Source organism: Sus scrofa, chromosome 8 (genome assembly GCF_054392235.1).
Source record: "Sus scrofa isolate SSC_HxYL_T2T_F1_AM1 chromosome 8, Sscrofa_HxYL_maternal_Yorkshire_Landrace_v2.0, whole genome shotgun sequence".
NCBI classification, from domain to species: Eukaryota; Metazoa; Chordata; class Mammalia; order Artiodactyla; family Suidae; genus Sus; species Sus scrofa.
Genome location: NC_139390.1, coordinates 134,196,430 through 134,221,733, shown reverse-complemented (window position 1 = coordinate 134,221,733; position 25,304 = coordinate 134,196,430). Strand labels below are relative to the sequence as shown.

The following is a 25,304-nucleotide window of genomic DNA, read 5'->3' as shown; positions in this document are numbered from 1 at the left end:
AAAGATTCATTAAGGATTTTTAACAGTTATGCTCTTGAATATATTTCTCACATAAAAAGTGAAAACTCCTGTTCCTGAAATCTACATCTCCCACAATCAAAAAATCACTTCAGCAAAAGCTGCATCTACATTAGCATTTCAATGGTGGCAAATTTTCATTGTACTATTCAAATCACTTTAATCTCCCTCTTTATTTCAGGAGGGGCAGCATCTGATTATATTGGATTGACACTTTCTACAAAATTCACAAAGCTTAACAAAAATGTCAAGATAGTGTCAACCTAAACAGTTTATTTTTTTCTTCTGTCCATTCCTAAGGAATGACCACACTGGTTAGAAACCTTAAACGGGTCCTTATTACCCACTGAGCAAAGTCTTATTGAATGTGGCATTCAAGTCCTACTTTCCCATCTCAACCCCAGCACTTCGTTACCACATCCCTAACTTTCCATTCACTGTAGATCGCTGCTGTCAGGACACTTGATACTCCTCAGTCCTTGCACTCCCTTGTTTTAGTCCAAGTCATGACAGTACTACTACTTCCCCAGGGAGGTCCTTGCTCTATTCTCCACTCACCCAAGCTTTAGCCACCACCATGTCCTCATGTGGTACCTTTTGTAACATTCTTCAGATTGCACCCCTTGAACCTGCTGAAAGCAATATTATCCACTGCTGTATCTTCATGACACCTCTTATTATTCTTATAGCTGTTCATTTTCTTTATATTTTTGCACATATTTACTTGCTGCACTTCTAAACTATGGGATGCTTAAAGGAAAGGACTTTACCTTAATCATCTTTGTATTCTTTCAACCCCTAGAGTGTCTTAGAATATTATAATTTCTCAAAGTACTGAATTTCCACTTTAAATAATTTTCCTTAAAAAGCAGAGGTTAGAGTACCTTTGTTATTTTAAATAATTCTACATTATAAAGGAAGTAAAACATTGCTTTTTGAATAAGTGCCCAGATATTGAACAACTGGGATCTCCATGGCCAGAAGAGTTAAAGTAATCAGAGTGCTTGCCAATTAGAGTGATACGAAAAAAGATCTGTACCACTATACTAACCTCATTCTTAGTGTATTTGGACAGGTTTAGTGGATAAAAATAGTCATGCTATAGTATGACAATTCTTTTCATATTCAAACTTTTTAAGAGCTTTGTTATCAGAATGCCTAGGGACATAAATATCCTACACCATATTAATTTTTTTTACATCTATATATAGTTGACCACTGAAAAATAGGGGGGTTAGGGGAGCTAACCACCTGCACAGTCAAAAATTCTCATATAATTTTTGATTTCACAAAAGTTAACTACTGATAGCTTCCTGTTCACCAGAAACCTCCCCTCTAACATCATCAATTCGCATGTATTGTATGTGTATAATCTGCTGTGTTCTTATAGTAAAGGAAGCTAGAGAAAAAATTATTAAGGAAATCACAGAGAAAATTTACATTACTGTATCAATACCGTAAGTTTAGACATCATTTGTTCATCTAAGATGAATTGTTGGTCACTACCTACATCAGTATGGTCACACATGATACAAAGCACTGTAGTTGTTATAGGTATTACTAGCACTAGACATCAAAAAGGAAAAGTAAAAGAAATTCATATTTACAGGTATAACAATTCACACATTGATATTGAAGCAGCAATTATGATTGTTTTATGGTAGCCTAGTATAATTGATATGATTATTTCATGCTATCCCAGCCTATACACTAATGAGTGAATTGTTATAAAATTTTTATGGCATACAGTGTCACAGTCATATTCATAATATAATGTTGGAAGGATTGTTACATAAAAAAATCACTTACCTATAAAGATAGATTGGATAAGCAATTTTTACAATTATGAGAGAAAGAGGCATACTTATGGTAATGTAATTCTAAGTTTTGTGACTGTTTTATGACTTTGCTTTCTAACAATTTATTTCATATACAACATCACTCACCTTATGCCTATGTAAGGGTATTGAAATATCTATACATACTTTATGTGTTCATAACTCTTTCTTAAATATTTTGATATATCTAGGCTATGTGGTTTATCTGAGTTTTTTAAAATTATACAAATCAAAAAAAATTTTCCAGTATTTTCATTGATTGAAAAAAATTCCATGTGTAAGTGGACCTGTGCAGTTCAAACCTGTGTTGTTCAAGAGTCAAGTGTAATTCTTTCACCATAACATTCTTGGCATAGTGCACTAATGTATTTCATTCATTATATGTTGCTAACGTATTTGCTCTATTAACCATGTGCTAAGCAAGGAGAATTCCTCTGCACAATATAAACCCCATTACTTTTCTTGTAGTTTCTATGATATGGTTGGATATAAAGAGTAGGCAGAAAACTGCTGTTATGTTTATTTATTGGCTGCCATCAGAGCACTAAGACAGGCACATACTTTGGATTAGTTGAGTTAGGGAAGGGTTCTTGGAAGAACTGATGTTTATTCTGCAACGTGAAGGGTAAGTAGAATTAGCCCAGTGAGGAGGGAATAAAGAAAGTTTCTAGCAGAGGAAACAGATAAAGGAACATGCTGTGGCCTAGGAAATAAAAGATATCAGCATGACCACAATGTAGAACACAAAAATAGTAGAAATGATAAAGGAGGAAAGAAAGGTATTCAAGGGCATTAAAGTGATTTAAGAAGATTGAACTTTAATATGAGAACAATGGGAGAAACACTGGAGCTTCCAAGGGAGTGACATGATTAAAATTATTTTCCAAAAATTACTTGGGCTGCTCTGTGGATAATGGATTGAATCAAGGTGGGCAGGGACTAGGCAAAAGAATTTCCATTTGTAGCTGTGAGTGACCACACCTTGGAAGAGGCCAAGGTGATGAAAAGTGTTAAGAATGATTATTTACTTGAATACATAAGGAATGAGAAGTTAATGATGACTCTCAGTAGTGTGGCTTTTGCAACTGAGAATGATCCTGCCATCCAGTAAATAAGGCCAGAAAAGCTGGAGTAGGGCAGTGACCTTTTGTTCCTGAGTAATTATAGCTAAGAACACCTATGTCAGAGCCATGAATTCTAGACCAACATAGACCCATAAACTAAGGGTGAGAAAGAAATTTAGTGAGAGTGCGCATTATTTACTAAAGCCATTTTCATGGTAGGATGTTCCATGAAGATAACTTTTTGAGATTGTATTTACAGTGATAGGTAATAATAAAGTGACTTGAAACACTGTAAATCAACTATACTTTGAAAAAAATTTTTATAAAGAATAAAAAATTTTAAGGAAGGTTTGAAGAATTCAACAAACAAAACAACAACAAAAACACACTAGAAGGAATGAATAGCAGACTAAATGATACAGAAGAATGCAAAAGTGATCCAGAAGAAAGAAAAATGGAAATCACCCAATAAGAAAAGCAAAAAGAAAAAAAATTAAAAATTAAAGCAATTTAAGAGGTCTCTGGAATAACTAACATTAAGCATAGCAACATTTGCCTTATAGGGGTCCCAGACAAAGGAGACAGAGAAGGGGAATGAAAATGTATTTGAGGAAATTATGGCTGAAAATGTTCCAAATCTGAAGAAGGAAAGATATATCCAAGTATAGGAAGCACAGATGATCCCAAAAAAGACGAAACCAAGCAGACACACCCAAAGACAGATAGTAATTAAAATGGCAAAAGTTAGAATTTTAAAGAGAAAAACAGAGTCATATACAAGAGAATCCCTGACAGCCATTAGCTACTTTTTCTGCAGAAACTCTGCAGGTCAGAAGGGAGTGACATGATATAAAGTGTTGAAAGGGAAAAACCAGCAATCTAGCATACTCTACCCCACAAGATTATCATGCAGAATCTAAGGAGAGATAAAGAACTTAGAAAAGCAAAAACTAAGAGTTCATCAATACTAAGCCTACTCTAAAAGAAATGTTAAATAGTCTTTTCTAAGTGGCAAAGAAGCAAGAATCTACCAGAAAGGGAAAATCCCATTAGGAAACACAAGTATATAGTAAGGATCAACCACTCAAGTCTGTACAAGGATGCAAAGATGAAAATTTGTAAAGGCACCTGTAACTAAAATAGTTACGGGATAAGCACCTGTACCTACCACAGTTAAGGGATAAGCATGAAGATGTAAACTATATCATCAAAAAGTAGGAGAGGGGAGTAAAATCACGTAGCTCTTTTCCAATGTGTGAACTTTAATGATTACCACTTTAAAACAAGTAGTTATAGGTCAATGTACATGAACTCCATGGGGAGAAAAGTCACAACTTTATTATTTGGATTGCAACTTTTCAGACAATTTTACTGGAGAGTTTAACACACTTCAAGGACTTGGAAAAGCATGTTTAAATGATCGATAGAAATCCAGAATTTATCCCAGGCCTTTAAAAAAAATGTAGCTACCTAACAAGAATACCTGCTTGCATTTTTTATTTTTGCCCATGGCATGCAAAATCTCCCAGGCCAAGGATCAAACCTGAGCTACAACGGTGGCAACGTCGAATTCTTAACCTTTAGGCTGCCAGGGAACTTCCCCCACCTGCATTTTCAGATATATGAGTTAGCTCCAGGTTCAGTAGGCTTATTGGTGTCTCACTGACAAGGCTCTAGTTACTGCGTCCATGCTAAGCTACAAGTTAGACCTTGGGGGCCATGGGGCAAAATATATGGTATTTGAATCTTCACAGAAGAAAAAAGAGGAAAGATCTCTGTTTCTAGAGATACTAGGAAAATTGCCAGGAAGACTAAGTCACACTACTATTACTTTTCAAAGAGATCTTCTTGTGGATTGGATAACTTTTCCAACAAGGCAGAGAAAAAATTGCTTCAGAAGTCACATTTTAGAATCATATTATATTTTATCATCAGGAGGAATAAAATTAATTCCAATCAATGGTATTAGATCCATGAGATTATCACATTGAATTAAACATCAAAAAACACCACATCTAGCTATGTTTAAAGAACTTCTAAGCTTCTTACAGAATACATTTTCAATTTATTCTGATCTAACATTTCTTTAAGCAATACTTGAGAATATTTGAATATTACATTTTACTCGAAATGCTGAACGAGTCCCTAAGCAATTGAAGCAGCAGATTCTGCTGCCTTTCACTTTAGAAATGTATTGCTCTCAATCATTGTGCCATAAAGATAAAACTTTAAATGAATTAGACAACAATTAGTATTTTGTATCAACATATGTATTCATTCTTTTGGCAAACATTTGTTTGTCTAGGGCAAAATTATGTTAGAAATTGTGGATGGTTCTTCTGATAAATAAACTACTAGACGTTCTGCATTAATGTTTAAAATGCAAGCTGAACCAGTTTGATAGAATCTTCCTTTGAAAGACTGGGCTTCTGCAACTGTGATGCATATCTATTTAGTGTACAGCATCCACCTGGGCTGCTTTCCATGACCCAGTAGGATACTTGGAAGCAAGGGGAATTGATGTGCACATAAAGGTTAAACAGCTTGTTCTGCCAAGGAATTAATTTCCTGGATCTGGATCCTGGATTCACATGTTTTCTGGCAACATCCATGAAACTATGGTAGACCAGCTTGGTAGTGGGAAAGCATAGTAAAATCTAAAACTCTTCGTAGTTTTTGACACGTACTGTTATTTTCCATAGGATTTTTGATTAGAAAATCCAAAATTATTTTTGCAGTGTTATAAATACTCAGAAAATATTTACATAATAAATGGATTAGATGCTGTAAATGATGTTAAAATGTGGAATCTAGGTCCCAATAGCAGACTTAATTCAAATTTTCTGAAGGTGAAAGTGTATCATTTTGCATCCTAGGTGATTGTTCAAACCTCACTGAAGTTTGAAAATGATGCCTAAACTGCTTCTTAAGGTGTCATATAAACTAACTCTTTAAAATCAGTCAAGTGAGTCAATATAGCTTTAGTTTTATGAGAAACACTGTATCCTGATGGTCAAAATATGGTTAAAATATTCTAGAATATTATTTCGCACAATTGGGGAGAATGTATGTTCTTCATATTCTCTACAGAATGTCTTCACTCCCCCTCTCCCATTGTGTTAGCAAAACCAATTATTCTGCAGGTGTCAGTAATTACATAGATTAACAGACACCTGAAGGTAAAGACAACTATTTTGTTGTGTGTTTGATATGCTAATGAACTATGTATACGGAAATACTCATTGGTGGTGACAATATATATGTGTATATCTATTACAGCCATCTGTATTTGCATGTATGATTTGAATAATATACATTAGACAAATCGTTAAGTGCTTCATGGTTAAGAACTGAGTCATAAATATATGAGTAAAATGTTTCCTATAGCCTGATTACCCACCTTCTTACCTAATCTTTTTTTCTGAGAGTAGAGAGGATTTAGAGCTCTCTACCAGTGGTTTGGAATATATATTAAAAAAAAAAATTAGCGGAGTTCCCAGCTGTTAACAAGCCCTACTAGTATCCATGAGGACACTGGTTTGATCTCTGGCCTTGCTCAGTGGGTTAAGGATCTGGCATTGCTTTGAGCTGTGGTGTAGGTTGGATCCCGCATTGATGTGACTGTGGAGTAGACCAGCAGCTACAGCTCCAATTCCACCCCTAGCCTGGGAACCTCCATGTGTCACGGGTGCGGCCCTAAAAAGACCAAAAAAAAAGGTGTTACGGATTTCTCTTGTGGTGCAGCAGGTTAAGGGTTTGGCATTGTCACTGCAGCGGTTTGGGCTGCTGCTCTGGCACGGGTGCAGTCCCTGGCCCAGGTGCTTCCACATGCCACAGTGCAGCCAAAATCCAAACCAAACCAAAATACAATGTATCATTATTTCCCTTACATAACTCATGATGTGAAATAGTAACCATAGGGTAAAAATATAAACAACAAGCAAAATTTAACCATACCATTATGAATATTAATGGTATATTAAGTAGAAAATAGAATTAAGTTATATTAATATTAATGGGGAAAAGGGGGCATTTTCTATGGAAAAGTGTTTCTCAAATAATGTGTTAGAAGAGACGAGGTGGATTCTGGAAAGGATCAGTAAACTGTGCTGTGCAATACGGCTAGTAAATGTATCAAGAAAATTGAAATAATTCCCATTATCTAAACCCTAAATAATCTTCTTCAGTGGTAGAACAACTTAAATTACCTTTTCTTTAGCGGCTAATACACACATACAAAAGATGAAGGAACATAGCTTGCACTAAAGGTTTAACCATGGCAAGTAGTATCATGGTCATGAAAAGCTGAATTTCAAAGCCCATTGTTACTTTTCTTTTATAAAACTGCAACCCAATATACCTTGAATCTTAACCAATAATAGGTCACAAGAAAAAAATCAAATTTCTTAGATGTTTTCACTTTAATGGAGAAATGACACTTTCACTTAACTTCAGAGTGTGGAGTTCCAAGCTTCACACTGATGAGGCATAGAGGTAATAACTTCAGCCAAATTTGCTGTATATATTTACACATTGAGAATAATGGGAAATGCTTCTTATTACAAGACAGTTATCAGCTTGAGGACAGAAGTGATTTACTGTCAGTTACTACAGAGCAAGGTGAAGAAAAATCCAATGATTTTCTTTATAATGCTACACATTTAATATTTCATGTTTTGACACAGTTATACATTACTGGTGATAGGATTTAACATATCTATAAAAATTTCATTTTGATGAAATGTTAGCTATCCTTGTTTCTGTTGTAGACCTAATGCTCCTATTTACGTTGCAGCATTCTTATATATAGTAGACATCATCCTGATATTTATGATGTGCCAAACACTGTGCTAAGAACATTACATATAAATACCTTATGTGGTTTTTAATCTTATATAAGAGCAGGACACTTTGTTATACCTCTTTATGTTGTGGAGATAGCCCTAAGGAAAGCTTGATGTTTGAATGTGATGAGAGATGTTGTGGCTGGAAAAACTGACAGGTAGTTTAGTCTCAGTAAAAAACTTAGGAAGAGTCTTGAGTATCTTGCACCAATTACTTGTTCTTGGGGAATAGATAGGCACATGGCCTGACTCTTCAAGGTGGTGAAGGGACTATATGAAAACTCATGTGAGAATGACAAAGCCAAGATTCTAGCATTTCATGTGTAGACCTTCGAGACTAGGAAGCCTGTACCTCTAGTTTGAACAGCTGTCTCCCTGACAACTGAGTCTCATGTCCCTGTCATTACAGATGCTTTTTTACTATTTGTTCATAACTCTCATCAATCACATCATCATACTTTTATGACATCCATTCATCCTCTTTTTATAGATCAAGAAAATAAAGCTCATTGATTTTATGAGTGTACCAACTTACACACTCTTTAAGTGACTAAGATAAGTACAATCTAAGCACGTCAGCACAGGTTCTTAAGTAGTATGCTTTATTACCTAAAATTATTTCTTAGTCAAAGGAAAATTTTCTACAATTAAGGGCTTCACTAACAGACCTCCTAGGCAATTGTGTGAAAGCTTATAGAGCTGCTACTTAAACACAGGAAGCCACATAATTATATTTGCAGTTAATTAATATTAATAAGTAGGGAACAAAAGAAAACATAGAATGACAAGTCTTTCTAATTTGTTCCTTTTCAATCAGTCTCATCTCTGGTGGTGTCAGATAAGCAAGCACCAATCACTGGCTCTTTCCCATGGCAGCATTTGACTTTATATGCACTCTTTCCTCGCTCTGTGTCTTTGGTATAACATATTTTGCCAGAAGGGCAGCATTAGTTGATCAATTTGAGCAGATTCAGGTTGTTGGGAAAAAAAAAATGTAGTGATGCTTCTGGTGCAGCCCAAAATCAATAAGGAAGAGTGCTTCTTAACAGAGTGAAATAAAGAGCAATTACTTACTGCAGCTAAATGGCATCCTGTGTTGGATCACTGTCTATGCTGGAGGCTGATAGGCACCAAACTGAGGGGCTGTGAGATAAGCAGTTGACATGGTTACAAATGGAGGACACCAAAGAAATGATTTAACCTCAATTGGTAAATTAGAGCTGTATTATATAAACTCAGAGTCAGGAAAATATTTCATTCTTGAGTTCTTGAGTAAATTCAAGAAAATATTGGAGGGCATTACAGTTTTAATCTCTGGCCAGGTTTTTCAACCTTGACGCTATTGACATTTTAGACTAGATAATTCTTTGTTGTGAGGGACTGACCTCTAGTCTTCTCACTAATAGTGCCTCTACCCTGAAATAAAATATGTCTCTTGAAAAGCAAAATTGTCCACGTCGAGAAACACTGACTTATCAAATCAGTGTTTTTTTTACCTGATTCATAGTATGTTCCTTCAGTATTTCTTTCCTGGTGTGATTCTTGGATAGATAGGAATAAAAGTTCCCAGCCCAAACCTGGAGGAGGACAGTGAGCCTTGTCTTGAATAGCATCTAATTTGGGAGGAGGACTCAAAATACCTGAGATTCTTCTCTACTTCGTTGTATCTTGAGTAGTTGTGTTAATTTATTTTGAAGCTTACATGGCAGTAATTGGTGGTCTTGTTCATTAAGAAAGTGTTGGTACATGTAGGCAAAAATGTGATTGTGAAGGAACTGCTCTCTGTAAGGGAAAGTAAACAGATGATCTCGGGTCTGCCATTCTGGGCATGCAAATCTTGACTCAACTGTTAGTTGATATTCTGTGTGTCCAACCCTCAGTATGGACAATTTCTGAGGAGGTTCTCTTGTAAGGCAGGATTTATACACAACTATATTGTGTTTTTGTGTGAGTGCCTGATTGAAATCACACTTGAAGTAGAGTCTTCTATAACTATGTATCCGTCACTCTGGCTACCTGAATTTGGAATTTACCACTGCACTAATTTTTATGATATAAAACTCAAGGAGAGGTGTTTTTAATTGATATGTAACATGTGGTCTGGTTAGGGTAGCACTTCTTTGATTTAGGAGTCAGAGATTTAACTTTAATAGCTAGAGGGCATTACATACATAAAAACTTGATAATATTATTTACCTTAGGGACACATTTCACTCAAAATGTGCTACAAAGACTACTTGTCTTAGGATCATATGAAATGCAAACACAGGTTATAACTCAAGAATTCTGAGCCAATCCCAGAACTGTGGCACAGAACTATCATTGATGGTGTGTGTATTCCAAAAATAATTATTTTAACTGATAATAGGGTATTCAATAGGAAGATATTTAAGGAGAATAAGGAAGCCAGTGGCATGATTAGATTTACATATTTTGAAAAAGGATTTCTAGGAGTTCCCGTTGTGGAACAGTGGAAATGAATCCGAATCCAACTGGGAACCATGAGGTTGCAGGTTTGATCCCTGGCCTTGTTCAGTGGGTTAAGGATCCAACGTTGCTGTGGCTATGGTGTAAGCCAGCAGCTGTATCTCCGATTCAATCCCTAATCTAGGACCCTCCATATGCCTCAGGTGTGACCTAAAAAGCCAAAAAAAAAAAAAAAGCAAAAATTAAAAAATGATTTCTGTAACTTTTCTCTAACATGTGTGTGAAGGTATAGAAGAGTGGATACAGTACCCTGCCAAGAGTTAATGGTGTCTCGAGCCAGAATGACGGAAATGGAGGGAAGTGAGCACAAAGATGAATCACTATGAAATAGTTACAGACTGAACAATAGACAGTGAGGAAGAAGAAAGTATCAAGGACAATTTCAAATTTTGAATGGTTTCTATTCATCTCTTTGTTCAACAAATATTACTGAAATTGCTAACCATAGTTGAAGACTAGAATGATGCAAATACAATGAATTCACTTAGGAAAAATATGATTGGAATACCTTGTTACATAGTGATGGAGGTAGATGTATGAATAAAACTCTGAAAGGGGGTTTAAATTAAAGTATAAGTGTAAAGATTGTTCGTGTAAAGAAGGTAAGTCAAGTCATGGCACTGGATGACATCACCTAGGTAAAGTGAGGTGAATTTGGACGAGAACCTGAAACGCAAACATTTAGTTAGAAAAGTGTTCGGCTGAGGAAAGTGAGCAGCAGTTATCTGAGAAACAGGACAACTAGCAGAAGCACGAGGTGTCACAAATACCAAAAGATGCTGGCATTCAAGATGAGAGTGGTTAACCCATTGCATGTTTCTTAGTAGTTAAAATGTTTGTGAACTGATAAGTAGCAGTTAAAATAGATGTGAACTGATAAGTATGCATTTAACTGAACAAGTTGGAGGTCCTCGAGAGGAGTCAAGGCCAAACTGAAGTATGTTGGTGAATAAGAGGGAAGTGAGAAATTGATGCAACTAACTAACATAAGCAATTCTCTCATCAGCTGTTTCACTCTTAGAAATGTATGCTGTTTTTAATATTTATTTTTCACTAAGTCTCTTCTTGATTCAAGACACATTCATATCATCATTTTAATGTCTTACTTCACCTTACTCTTTATTTTAATTGCTGGTTTAGTTTCTTAAGCAAAAAGGATGTGTCTATGCATAGGATTGATTTCTTTAAATCTTCTGTTGGATTTATATTAAGCATGGGTTCTTCATAAGAGTGAATGGATAAGTCAATGAAAACATAAGTAATGAGGGCAGAAAGAACTAAAGAGAATGAGAAAGATTAATATGGATGGAAGATGCATCCTTATTTTAGAACTAGTTTTAGATTTTAACATCTCTGACTAATGCCTGTAGGGAATTACTCGGAGTCTTCAATACCGAATAGATTTCTTGGAGAAGTCATTTGCTCCCTCATTGATATCTATCATTCTGTCCTGATGTGAAACCATCATTCCTGTGGCCAAGACATGGATTCACCTCAGTCTTATAATTCTAACATCTGGACCTTCCAATACCGCCTCTCTTGATATGCAGGACATCACCTCCGTAGCCAGGAAAGAATTATTCTTTCTACCGCTAGATGAAGGCTTAAATTTGAAGAATGCCTATAGATCTACTCTAAGCCATCATCCTGTTACCAAGTTTCCTCTTTTAACTACAAACTATTCTAACAGGACACAACTTGCAGAGGTCAGTGTAAACATACGTAACCTCTATCATTACATGGTTACTACTTGAACTTCATTTCTCCCAATTCAGCACAAAACACCTTTTCTTGTACTTCTAAGATTTTTTTTTTCTACTTATATACCAATTTTTTATCCCACAAACTTAACAGATCCATATCTACATATCTACAGTTCATGAGTGTTACTGAAATATAGCATAATGGCTGGAGCATAGCATTAAATATACTTCGGTATGAATCCTTTTGACTTTGTTTTTCTTACATCAAATGTGTATCTTATCTCTATGCATTAAAATGAAATTTGATGGGCTCTACGTGGAAATATTAAACAGTGCTTTGAGAAATTTGGAATGGGTTGTTGACTTCCACCAACAATTTTTATAATTTTGGGCAAGTCACTTATCAACTCTGGGTAGTTTTCTTATAAAGTCAAGAGATTGAACAAAATTAACTTTATAGTCTCTACTACTGCTTAAACTATTATTAAATCCAAATGAAAATATTTACATTTTCTACGGGAAAGTGGTTATATTTCAAATTAATGAAATAAAAATAGTTGACTATAATTTGTTGAGATCATGGCAATTTGTATGTTTAATCCAACTCTCATTATATTTTGCGCTTTGTTGATTTTTTTCTATTTAAAAATCTATTTTGTATCCTTTTAAGGTTGACTAACTTTAAAGCTGGTATCCCATCTGTTTTCTCTTTGTTAGCAGACTTTTTGAGGCTAATCTGAGTTCATAAAGAAAATGATGTGCTTTGATAAAGCAGCTTTTCAAAAAGAAAAAAAAATAGCCTTAGAATTTCTTTTTACACTCTACGGTAAGTGTTTCTAACACCCATAAACTCATCCTAAGTAGAAAAAAAAAGGTTGGTTATTTGAAAAATTGCTATTATTAAGTAAACCTCTTATCTCCAAGGCTTGACTCTACACAGTGAAAGAAAGTATTTTTGAAATTCCATGCTTCTTTTAAAAATTGATTCCAACTTTTAAGTAATGATATCCTGACCATAACTTTCCATACCAGAATTCATTCCCCGCTGTGTCTTATTCTTTATTTATGCTATATGAAAGCATTTCAGAAAATCATAAGGTAGATAAATATGAATATTACTTTATCACAAATCCCAAACCACTCTGCTTGCTTAGTATTTCCATACATGCTTCCAATATTATTTTGATGTTGTAAATTCTTTGAAAGACTTTTAAAGAGTATTGTGTCATCAAAGCATCAACCATAAAATGTAACTTTTGTTATTTATCATTTTACCGTCTCATACATGCCCCCTGAATTTTCTTATTTTTATTTTTTATTTTTATTTTTTTATTTTTTTTTAGTCTTTTTGCTATTTCTTGGGCCGCTCCCGCGGCATATGGAGGTTCCCAGGCTAGGGGTCCAATCGGAGCTGTAGCTGCCAGCCTATGCCAGAGCCACAGCAACGCAGGATCCGAGCCGCGTCTTCGACCTACACCACAGCTCACGGCAACGCCGGATCGTTAACCCACTGAGCAAGGGCAGGGACCGAACCCGCAACCTCATGGTTCCTAGTCGGATTCGTTAACCACTGCGCCACGACGGGAACTCCTGAATTTTCTTAAATGATGTTTTGTCTACTTTAAATTTTGTACTTGTCTGAAGGAAAATGTAGCCAAAGCTAATACAAAATGGCTAGTAACTTAATAGTAACATTAAAGTATATCCTGAATCTATAGATTTTAATCTGGGTACAACTAAACTAAATATTTAGATTCAAATAATGAAAGAATATTGTGAAAAATGAACCCGTGAACACAGGGAGATACATCCACTGACCTGGCATCCTTGAGCTGATCATTCTTTCAACTTGAACTACTTTGAGGCTCACTCTGGCCAGGGCTAGGGAGGGGAGCAGAGGTGAGGTATAGGATTGGGATATGTCCTGTCTAACTTTTTCAACATTCTTACCTACTTATATAGTATCAATACCTTCTGGATACCTCCACTTTTCATGATTTCTTTCAAATCCTTTTCTTCAGGGGTAATCTATAGACTGAATCTAAACAAAGGTTTAAATGACTAGTAACTTAATATAACTTCAAGTTACCTGGAAGCAATTTCCACATGAAGTTTGGGTATTTTTTATGTAATAAACTAAATTCAGAATTAATAACCAAAGAATATTTAATAAATCTAGATGAACTGACGCAAAGCTAAGATTTAGTACAGGGAAACAATTGGCAAAGGGTACTTGTTTACTATTTAGACAGATAAAGAGATACCATAGTCTATATGACTTGGAATTCAAAGACTTTGTATTACTAGAGGAGTCCTCTTGAGTAAGCAAATTATTATTAAGAGCCTCAGTTTTCTACTTGTGAAATGGAAGTGAGGCATTTGAAACCAGTTTTAATGTATATTTACCAGGATAAATTAGGATATTTTTATGTGAAAGCAACCTATAACATTTAAGAATATGACAAATGAGATGCTATATTTATTGTTTGTAATATCCCCATTATACCATATATTATATATTGTCTTTATTCAATGAGTCATAGTCCTAAAAATAACTTGCCTTACATTATACCAGTATAAAACAACAAATCAGTAGTATGAAATTGCTGTATTTTTGTATTACTACCTTTCTCATGTTGTCTCATAGATTAGGTAAATAATGTCTTTAGGAGTTTCCCAGTAGAACTTATGGGCTAAAATTTCTCATAAGACAGGATCATTTAAGCAAGGCGTTTTGGACTCACACTATTTTATATATTTGATAGACACTAGAAAACAAGAGAAATAGGCTAGATTCTTAATTATATATAATTATATTATATAAAATTACCTACATATAACACACACACCTAATATATACATATGTTCATTTCTTGGATATAAGAAATATTTCCATCTTGTAAATCTAGAGCAATTGGTTATAAAGCCTTTGAATTATTCATATAGAAGTTATTAGGTGAATAAAAATATTTTTTTGATTTTTTAATATGACTTTCATTCAATAAATACTGCATCATCTAATATGTGCTAGATATTGGGCATCTGGGTGTCTAGACAAGAGACTCATCTTTCATGTTGTTGTTAAGCCACAATAATTTTCCATTACTGTGCATTCCTACATAAATATTTCCTTTCCCTTAGACATAAATTTAGCTTATTTAGAAATCACACTTTTCTGGAGTATCAGTTGTACAGAATTACACTTTCTTAGGCTTCTTCTGGATTGAGTCCTTAATTGTATAGCCTTATTGCTACTTTAAGCAGGGATTGTCTGAAATTCTCATTTAATCAACTTTTAACTAAAGAGGATTATTCACACTGAGTGGGTTACAACACGCACACATATTAGTTCTAAAGGCAAGGCCTCATTGTTCCTCAGAATTTCTTTTTTCCAGCGTTCATTTGCTCTAGTTATAAACAGAGTAGTCAAGCATCTGCCTAGTGGCCTGTGGGAAAGCTGTTGAACGCTTTGCTTTTACTTCCTCCTAAGGAAAGATATATGCCTTGGCCTTCCTCTCTTGGGAACTTGTCCTTTAGCTGACCTTATTAACGTTCACCTTGCTTATCTTAATACATGTCCTCTAACCCTGGCTGAATCCTACCTGCCCAGCAGGAGGATTTAGTATCCCCTAAAGGATTTAGGAGTAAGGTTGAGCCAGAAGAGCTAATTTAAGGCCAATTTCCTCTTGGTAATTTGTACAATCTGAGAAAAAAAAAAAAGAAATAGGTCTTGTCTGCCGGAACTTTTGAATGCTTCCTTTTGGTTATCACTGCAACTTATTATGAGGCTTCCTGCTTGCAAAGCAGTAACTACTTCTCTATTCAGTCTCTCTGTGGTAGAGTGTTTCTATACCTTAAAAAAAACAAAAAACCTCTTCTTTATCACTGAAAACAGATTTGACATCTAAGGATACAAACAGATGGAGCGACATGCCAACTCTTCTGCAGGGAAATGTCCTGTATTTATAACTGCTTTAGAAATCCTATTCCTCAGTGATGACAGAAAAAGGACAGTTGTTTTTAATAAATATGGCTTGAGTTTATACTGACACTTCAATGGTTGTTATCAAGAAAGAGGCACATTTCAAGTCTACTGATTTACTTCACACCAATACATTATGTAGTGAAAAATCAAAAGGGGCATTTACTTCCTAAGTAGTTCATGACACCCCAGTAACATTCCTCCATTAGCATTCCTCTATGTGGAGGAAAAGTTATTTTTTAAGACAAGAAACCTTTGGATTTTATGCACCATACTGTATGTTTTTTATTGCTGTTGCTGAGCAAAATTTATGTTTATAAATGCTTCCAATGCTTCTTAGTATGTTACATTGGGTTAATAAATGAGCTAGTATTTAAAATATTTATAATTGTAAGGGCCCAGAAGAGTGTCCGGCACATAATAAGCATTATATATGTGTTTATAAAACAAAATAAAATTATAAAAGCTTAATTTCATTCTCCTAGTGGCTATAAATGATTTTTCTTTTTTTTAAAGAATAGCATTTATGTCTGTGGGGGTTTTTTGGTTTTGTTTTTTTTTTTTTTTTTTTTGACAGATACTGCATTGGTCACTTTTATTTGTCTGATTTAGGGAAGCATTATCACATAGGCCAGGAAGTCTCTACTAGGGGCAATTTTGCCCTCCATGAGGTATTTGAAAATGTCTGGAGACATTCTCGTTTGCCATAACTGGGTGCAGATGCTACTGGCACCAACAAATAGAGGCAAAGGATGTTGGTAAGCAGCCTGCAATTTGCTGGGCAGCCCCTTAAACAAATAAAATATGTAATATTGAATGTAAACAGTGCAGAAGTTGAGAAACCCTTGGCTTAGAGCTTGAGCTCCTAGTCACAATATGCTATTCTGTAAGCCCTGGAATTCTGGATAGGTACTTAAGTGTAAGGGTTTCAGTTTCTTCATCATTAAATGGGTATAATAAAATACTCTAATAGGTATTGAGAGTTATTAATACATGAAACATAGTACATATCTTGGCACAGTGAGTCACTAAATTTTAGCTATTATTATAAATAAAATCTAAGATAATGTGATTGATCTGCTGTTTAGTTATTTTTCCAAAATTCTAAAATTATACAACATACACTCTCTTGAGTTTAGTGTATCTAAGAATTCTTTCCCACCCTAGATCTTTTCACTCTCAGGTATCAGACAATTATGTCTTGAAAGCACTGATCACCACCTTACTATGTTTTTGTTGTTGTACATTAATTTTGTTTTCTTTTGTTCAAGATTCAAGGCTTGCTTGGAATTTTTTAAAGGCAAACAAAGCTTTCTCAAGAATATAGGTCCTACTTTTGTCTTTTCCTTGGCATAATTTTAAATCACTTTATACACTCAATTCTCTGATAGGCTCAGGGTTAAGTCGACTACAGATGTCATTAAAACTAAATGAGAAGCTAGTGTGATGGAGTTTAACAAAACAAGATCTTTGTAACTCCTTCAGCAGTAGAGTCCACAGGCAGGACAGCATTTGTTTAGAACACGAGAGGACCCATCTTCTGAGAGGAGGACAAGAAAAGTTCCTTTCAGGTATGTACTTCAAGAGTTGCCATTGTGGCTCAGCAGGTTAAGAACCTGACTATTATCCATGAGGACATGGGTTAGATCCCTGGCCCTGCTCAGTGGGTTAAGGACCCAGTGTTGCAGAAAGCTGTTGTGTAGGTCATCTGGTGTTGCTGTGACTGTGATGTAGGCTGGCAGCTACAGCTCAAACTCGACCCCTAGCTGGGGAACTTCCATGTGCCATGGGCGTGGCCCTAAAAAGACAGACAAAAAAAAAAAAAAAAAAAAGACAGTTACTTCCACAGAAAGGAGACTATATACAAAATACTTCCTTTTAATTACTTGCTAAAATCTCTCGTGATGCTAATGTATCCTTTATTTAAGAGAATTTATAAATATCATTAGAGAAAGAATATTAAAGAGATCTTTTGTGGGTCTCCGGGGCTAACTGGATTGAAGAAAATAAAAGTGAGGATCAAGGTTAGGTTGAAAACTCAGTGGGAAACCAATACACACTATTAAAGATGTTGAAAAAATATTCTGGTTTGTATTTTAGAAGGAAATTTTCTCACAGTAGAGGTAAAGAAGGATTTATAAGCAAAATTTTTAAAGTGACACAATCTAGATTATATTGGCATTAAATGACAACCAAACTAATTTAATGCAGTTATTCTATACACTTAAATTTAAAATAAAGAAAATGAAAATAATTACATGTAAGTCATTTACAGATTTAATATTTGACTCAGTGAGCAATAATATTGTGCCTTTATTCATAGCACTTTTCATATATGTAATCATATTGTACAGTACATGGAGATGGCTTCTGGATATCACAGCATTAAAAATTTCTATTAGTCTGCTTTTAGATATATTCACTGGTGTATTTTAATAATTAATATATTACTATAGATTCTTTTTTCTCATTTCTTGCACTGCCTCAACTCAGCCTTCACTGTTCATTTTCGGCACTAATGATTAAACAGACCTATTTAATTAATCTTTAGGTTCCAAGGCCAATATCAAATGGATCTGTCATTTGTCGAGTCTGTATTTTAAGTACTATTTTGCTACTACTACCAGAGCACCAAAATTTATTCTTTTTATAAATTGAGAAGATTCTGATCACTCTCTTAGTATTTCTAATCCAAAATGTTTGCACCAAGGAATATAAAGGAGTTAAGCGAAAGGTATTTTAATGGGAATATTTTCAAAACCTTGGTTTTAGCCAAAGAAGTTTATATGTCATGTCGATACATGAGGAAAAGAGAGATTAATAAATGCTTCTCCACAATATTTTCTATTGTAATAACAAAAATGTACTATAAAATTTTTTTAGTAGGTTTGATATCAGATGCTTAGATATAACACCATATTGCTCTGGTGGCTATGAAAGGTTTGTTATCCTCCTAGTATAACTACAGAGAGGCTATAGTTACATATATGTCTTGTTTTACTGAGGAAGGGACAACTAAGGGGGAAAGGAAGTTACAAAACATCCCTGAAAAGTAATATTCCTCACTGTTTTCAAGAAAGGAAGCAAAATATACATGTTCATTGCTTAATAGTTTAAATCCAGGTAATATATCCATCCACATAGATCAAAATAATCAATTCATCAATGAGAGTAAAACATCAAGACAAAGAACAGTCCATATTAGATAAGCTATACAGGTAAGCAAAAAACATGGCAGGAGATTCTTCTCTGGACCACATTAAATATTATGGCGTGACTAGTAATGTCAGGCACTATCATGAGCAGTGGATTCAGCATTAAACAAGGCAGGCAATGTTCCTGCCCTTACGAAACTTTTATTTTAGTTGGCTTGGGTGTAGGAATGGGTAGGGGTCAAAGTATCTATTCTTGACTATAAGACACACAGATTCCCAGATTCCCACACTGTTTACGTTTCTAACTTGATCTAAAGGCTCCTTACTAGGAAACTAGAAACCTTATTCACAAAGGATGTTTCTCAGTGGGAATTACCCAACAATTACTACTTAGCTTCTCCTGCCACAAGAATGCTGACCAATGATAATCCTGGCTCACTTTAACATAATTTCATATATCTCTTATTTGAATTCAAATGATAATATTTCCAGTAATCTTTTTTTGTTGGTGGTGGTATCATTCATCTTTATGTTTTCAGAAATCTTATGATTGGTTAAACCACTTTAACATTAGCCATTATTCTAATGTAATACCATTTGTTCTAGCGAGCTATTGGGAACTCTTTAAAGTATTTCTATTCCTTCAGGAACAATTCTATTTGTAAAACAATACTATTTTTGGTTAAGTGGAGAACATTCGCAGAAAAATATACCTTAAAATCAAATGAAGTAATAAATCACATGCTAAAGGTTGATCTATATAGAAACTAGGAAGTCACATAATAATACTTTTGGCAATTACCAGCATAGTTCACACACATGAAAAAAACTTCAGAAAAAAATTATGAAATTCATTAATCAGTGATTGAAACATTGCTTCCCTCCTCATTAATTCCGTGGTCATTTCATCCTGCCTTAATTGGGCTATGCACATTGGCATGATCATGTATGTCTCAATTACATCAGATGTGACAGTTTTTTAAATGTAATAAAACCCCTAAAATCAGGATAAATCTTACAACCAAGGCTTTTAACTATGTTGCAGTTGAATGGATTTTACGTTGCTGTGCATGTGTACATTTTATCATAGCTTCATATTATTCCTTTCAGCAAGAATAATTTCAAAAAGCTTTTACTGTAATTTGGTATTATAACAAAAGTTATTTTGTGTATGGAAAGCCAAGGAAAGAAACAAAGAGGGTATAACTTTGATATTAGTGAAAAAACTTTGTAATTGCATTGCCTTCAACTCCATACTCTCTTCTAAAGTAAAAACCAAATGCCTTATGAAATCTAAAGAAGAAATATACTCACAGGTAAACAAAGATGTATCATTGAGAAAAATGAAAAAGGATTGTCTATCAAACCTAAGAAAGAGAACTGAAGACAGAAGAAATTGGAATGAGAGGCTCCTGTGATTGATGAATGAGTCACACCATACATAAGGAGCGGATGTGACTTTTGTTTGTTTTTAATTAGCATAAGTTTTGTTATTTTCTTTCTTAATGATATGTAAAATAATGTTTTTAAATTAATCATTTTAGATTCAATGAAATGCAAATTATATGCTCCAGTGAATAAATGAGAGGGAAAAACTTATAGGGAAGAAGAACTGATTTTATTGTAATCTTCAATATTAATTGATTAATCACTAAATTTGCCATCTCTTTGCCTTCGACTAGGGACCCTAAAGATAGGTAATAAAATAACTGTTTGACAGCCAAATTGTCTAAAATCTAATATATTAGTTTGTGGAAATTTAATTCCAGTTTTGAGAAAGATGTGGTTATGTACATACACTGAAAATTCCCTTTGGGGATGGGATCCCAAAAGCTTCAGAAAGAATTACATCAATTAGCAGCATGATAAAAAAAAATATTTTAGGAGTTCCCGTCATGGCCAGTGGTTAACGAATCCAAAATATACTTTTATGTTTTGAATCAAGGATATCTTTCCTATGTTTGTTTATATAGAATAAAATATATATTTAAATGTAGACTTTTAGAAATGGAAGAAAATTGAATACATGTTAGTGTTTCTTCAAGTTCTAATTTTTACCTATTATTTTTCATCACTTTCATTTTGCCCAGAAAGGAAGTCCAGAAAAATTAATTTATTCATCCAAGTTCACATAGTTCAATAGCAACAGAGACAGGATTAGAGTCTTTGGTCCAAGGTTCAATATTCTTTCCATTATGTCAAATTATCCCACAATATACTAAATATATAAATAGGATAATGAGTATAGTGGATTCTGTGGTGTGCTCCTAAGCTCTTGCTCCCAAGCTCTCCCTCCCTCTACCCCAATTACATACCCATACCCACATATTTTCACAACTAAAGCCTTCATTTTCCCAGTTGGTGAAAAAAAATTCTGCTCATTCAAGGTTGCATCCCCTTCCGAGAGATCCCCAATGTCCAATAAATTGTTGATACAAGAGTGTAAGTCTCCCAACCACTTGTCTAAACTGAAGTCACCTCTGAAGAGTCATCTCAGCTTCAGATCTCCCTGTGAGTCTGAGACAGTTTAACTTCATAGAGTTTAACTTTTCCCTCTGCTAGACCCTGCTTTCTTCACTACCCCTCAGGTGTTGGCTTGAAAATACTCTCCAGTAAACATTTGTTAAGTATTTGTCTCAGAGTCTGTTCTGGGAAACCAAACCACAACAACAAATGTAAAATTACTCAAACATGCAGGAGTAAGTTACTTTACTTTTTTACACTGAGATATGTATTCAAAGTGGTTTAGCTTCTAAAGGATGAAGCAAGCACCTATCAAAGAAATTTCTAGGTGTACTATTCATTTAATTTTGTTACTATAATCATTATTGCTGCTGTCACCAAGTTAACTATTCTTCAGATATAGTATTAGGCATTTTATAAAATTTCACTGAATCTTAATAATCCTCTGTGTAGATAAGGTATAATAATAAAACTTCCTTTCACAGATGAGGAAATTGGAGATGTGGGAAGGGTAAGTAACTTGCCATTGTCACCTAGATAGAAATTATCTGATTCTGGTTGATTCTCCCATTAGACTTTAAGGTGCCCAAATGCAGGAATCAGTTCTCTTATCAACAGTACTCCTTCCCATTATGTAATGCAGCATCTTGCTCTTATTAGAAATCAAAAAATGCCTGTCAAATTAGCAAACGAATTCTTCTATGTCTGACTCCAAATCCACGCCATTAGTCCCTGTGCTGTGCAATCTCCTCATGTGCACTAGGAGCCGCAGACTCAATGGTGAACATCAGAAAGGACAACAACAAAAAGTTGTCCAAGATGTCAAAAGCAAACTATGCCAAACGAACAGGAACAGGTGATTGAAATATGCATTTCTTTTCCTCTTCTTTTTTCCCTTTTTTTTTTTTTTTTTTTTCATTTTTGGCCACCCTCAGCATATGGAATTCCTGGGCCAGGGATCAGATCCTAGCCACAGTCATTACCTAAACAGCAGCTGTGGCAGATCCAAATCCTTAACCCACCATTCTGGGCTGGGGATTGAACCTGAAACCCAGAACTCCCAAGACGCTGCCAATCCAGCTGTGCCACAGTGGCAACTCCTAAATATGCATTTCTTAGAAGAAAAAATTAAGAAAAAGTTTCTTTTTGTGGTAGCTGCACATGTACCTTGAAGATAACAGATATTACACCAGAGAAGGAACACTGAGCTGCTTGTGGAATTGAGTGGTTTGATCCCTTTCAACGTGTCATTAAAAGTGTATTTTCAATTTAGTATAATATCCTCGGAGAGTTAAAATGATCACATAAAGAAAATGATGAACATTTTCCCAAATGTTATGTTAAAGTAATAGAAATGAAATTTCCACTCATCTCAACTTTCCTAGGTAGCAGGTTTTGGATGCAGAATAGAGATGTGAACTATCATGATCAATTTATCAGTGTCTCTTTTGTCCTGAAACAAATGCTTCTCAGGATGTTTCAAACATTTGGATGAAGATATTAAGAACAGTGTTTATTTGAGGATCTGTCAATAACTGATCAACAGTTAACTAAGCATCTTATAGAATTAAAGTCACATAGATGAAGAGAATGAAATTTCACATTTCTAAGTAGGTCCAAATACTTAGATTACTGGAAAAGAGCCAAGTAAAAGTATGCCAGAAAAGCTTCTAAATAATGAAAACTGAATCAAAATAGTGTTATTTCTTTTACTCCCAAGAAAATCCCTGAAACATCTTCTGTAAGTCACACAATACTTCCTTCATACAACCAGGTAACTAGCCCCTCTCTACTCCAAATCAATGGAAGAGTTAAAATGGCAAATTAGAAGTAGAGAGTGTCTGGTATAAGTAGGCAAAAATTAAAAACTAGAGTGGCAGCTTGCTATGAACACTGAGACAGTTTTTAAAAAGAAAGAATAGGCATGGTTAGCAAAATAGCCCAATCAAAGTCACTGAGTATAAGGATACTCTGAAGATATCCTCTATTAGACCTTAGTTTTACAGAAAACTGGGGAGATTCATCTCAGTAATGATAATTGTAAAGCATCAGTTTTAAGTTACAGTATGGTTCTGCATGTTACTTTTGAAAAATGTGATACATTTCAGAAACCCTCCCAAGGGAATCCTAGGAGGCATAATTGGTGGTTAATCAAGCAGACTGTCTATCCCACACTATCTGCAGAGTACAACCCAACTCACTGTACTTCTGTTTTCTAGTTTGTATAATGTGAATAATAGAAGCTGCCTCAAAAGACTCTTGTGAGGGCTAAATACTTAAAGGCATTATAAAAATGCTTGACATATAATACACACTCAGTAAATATTATATATTATCTCAAGCAGATTAACTTCATTCAGCAAACATTTATTAAATGCTTAATATGTACCAGAGAATTGGGTCTGGAGGTTTTAGATTAGATATAAGAGACATATATGACTTGAGATTGCATATTTGCAATACATAGCAAGGACTTGATTTAAAGATATATGAGGAAAAAGAGTTCCTGTTGTGGCTCAGTGGTAGCAAACCTGACCGATGTCCATGAGGATGCAGGTTCAAGCCGTGGCCTCGCCCAATGGATGAAAGGATCCAGCATTGCCATGAGCTGTGATGTGGGTTACAGATGCAACTCGGATCTGGCATTGCTGTGGCTGTGGTGTAGGCCAGGGGCTACAGCTCCGATTCAACCCCTAGCCTGGGAACCTCCATATGCCATGGGTGCAGCCCTAAAAAGACAAAAAAAGAAAAAAAAAAAAAAGGATGTATGAGGAAAGAGAGAAAGTAAACGGTATTTATAGGTACTGGCCTGATAACGGTACCGTTATTGAGAAGGAGGATATTTGGGAAAGATTAGTTTCAGAATCAAAACCAAGCTTGTTTGGTTTTTTTGGTTTTGTTTAATTAACATTCCTAATCTGACATAAAAGTTATGATGGCTGGATAAGCAAATTAGGGCTCAAAATAGAGATCAGATTTGGAGAAATTGTTTTCTAGGAAACAGTGAAAACCAGTGTATTTTAAACTGTGTCCTTTAGATGTAAAGTACCCAGAAATTTGAAATTTTCATTGGTTCTTCAGCACATTTTATTCTAGCCTACTGCCACATGCTCTCCTCTGTTTTCTCCCATTTTTTCTCTTCCCCATTTCCCTCCTTCTTTGTAGCAACAATAAATCCTTCAATTTTTGTCATTAAAATAAGCAGCCAGCTAGTAAGTTTCTCTCTCAATTCATTTTTTCTCAACAAAGACAGTGCTCTCTCAAAAGTAAATTTTGGTGCCAATTATAGTATTTGCTTTCTCCACAACATGATTCAATAAGGTATATCTCATTCCTACCATTAGAGCAGAAACATCTTCTGAAAAAAGATGTGCATATATTCATCGACCTGATTTGGACTAATAAGGTGCATCCAAAATGCAGTAAATGAAATGTGCTGAAATTTCTTCTGTGTGCTCTATTGTTCTCTGTCATCTGGAGTGTTTTTTTTTTTAAGTTCTTTAAATTTCTAGGTTATCACTTTGCTGATACAAATCACAATACTGGATTCCAAAATTCTCTTGAGCATATGCACAAGTAAATAGAGCATATTAAAACCAACAAAAAGTTTACAGCTTAATATATGGCTATTTTTATTACTTATTAAGATAACTTGTATTCTCTGAAAAACTGTAGAAAATTTAGGAAATTAGATAAACAAATTTCAAAATGCCTTTTAGTTCAACTCTGAAAAGAAATGAACTATCTAGC

General features: G+C 34.7%; 1 protein-coding gene and 1 long non-coding RNA gene across 16 annotated transcripts in view; one reads left to right on the top strand and one right to left on the bottom strand.

Moving 5' to 3' along the window:
• The window catches only part of LOC110261993 (uncharacterized), a 517,032-nt gene that overhangs the window by 9,715 nt on the left and 482,013 nt on the right, over window positions 1–25,304 (bottom strand). The gene's annotated exons all lie outside the window — the stretch shown is intronic.
• Window positions 1–25,304, top strand: part of CCSER1 (coiled-coil serine rich protein 1) — a 1,212,324-nt gene that overhangs the window by 1,183,128 nt on the left and 3,892 nt on the right. The window lies entirely within an intron of this gene.